The sequence below is a fragment of the Micropterus salmoides genome, unplaced genomic scaffold (assembly GCF_014851395.1).
Source record: "Micropterus salmoides isolate LMB-PRFRI ecotype aquatic unplaced genomic scaffold, ASM1485139v1 Ms_hic_scaffold_2, whole genome shotgun sequence".
NCBI lineage: Eukaryota > Metazoa > Chordata > Actinopteri > Centrarchiformes > Centrarchidae > Micropterus > Micropterus salmoides.
In genome coordinates this window covers 37,675,276-37,676,324 of record NW_024041150.1, presented here as the reverse complement: position 1 = coordinate 37,676,324, position 1,049 = coordinate 37,675,276, and positions in this window count along the sequence as shown.

Here is a 1,049-nt window from a genome sequence, read left to right as displayed (position 1 = left end):
TAAGGTATGTGATAAAATTCTGGCCCACAGGAAAAGTAGATGAGTGGCTGTCGGGGGTTACAAATAATAAAAGTCAAGATATTTACTTGCTGTCAACATGAGGCGGACCTTTGGTGGGTTCTGGATTTTTGGCTGTTGAAAAACGTTGTTAACTTGTAAATGCGTATTGTGTTTAAGTGCTAAAATACTTTTAACACATTACAAATATGTAATGTTTTCTCTTATGTCATTTTCATGTGTATTAGGTTAGCTGTACTCACCAACAACGAGGGTAATGAGATGTCCGGGATGTTCTGGGACCTCGCAGCTGTAACTTCCTGCATCCCGTTCAGTGACATTGGTCAGTTTTAGTGAAAGGTTTCCTCTGGTCATTTCATCATGGAAGAGAGATGTTCTATTTTTGAAGTTAGTGCTGATTAGTTAGATAGTCCTTCCCATACTGATATGTGTGCACAATCTGGCCACTGTGTTTCCACGTCACTTTTGAATTGTTCTTGTCAAACACGGTGTGGCATGGTAGAATGACGTCATCTCCGATTACTGCTTGAATTTCTGTGGAAACAAACATAGCAGTTAGACTTCCTGTTGCTGGATCACTGAACAATTTCTCTAATAATTAAAACTAGGATGGCTGAGCAACTTATTTTTAAGTATTTTATTAGACACAGTATACATGCCTATTATAACTGTAGCCAAGTTTCATCCAATGGAGAAAAGAAGAAGTGAATTATTTAATTTCCATTACGAATATTAGGAGTTGGCACGCTGAGATTTTGGCTGTACTATAAGAACTGGACACTGGACTTAAAGATGACGCCTAATCACTGGAGACCCTTTGGAGGTCCCTGACCCCTAGGTTAGGAGCCACTGGCTAAAAGTAGCTTACTGTGTATTCAGACCATCCTCAACAGAAAAACTGCTGTCGATTGTGCAGCATCTTATTATGATTTACGTTTATTGCAAGGCGGCGACTACCTCTAGTGGTCGTGGGATGTAGCAAAGGAGGAAGTCAGGTGATGCAGTATGAAGAGCAAGGAAGTCTGCACGAG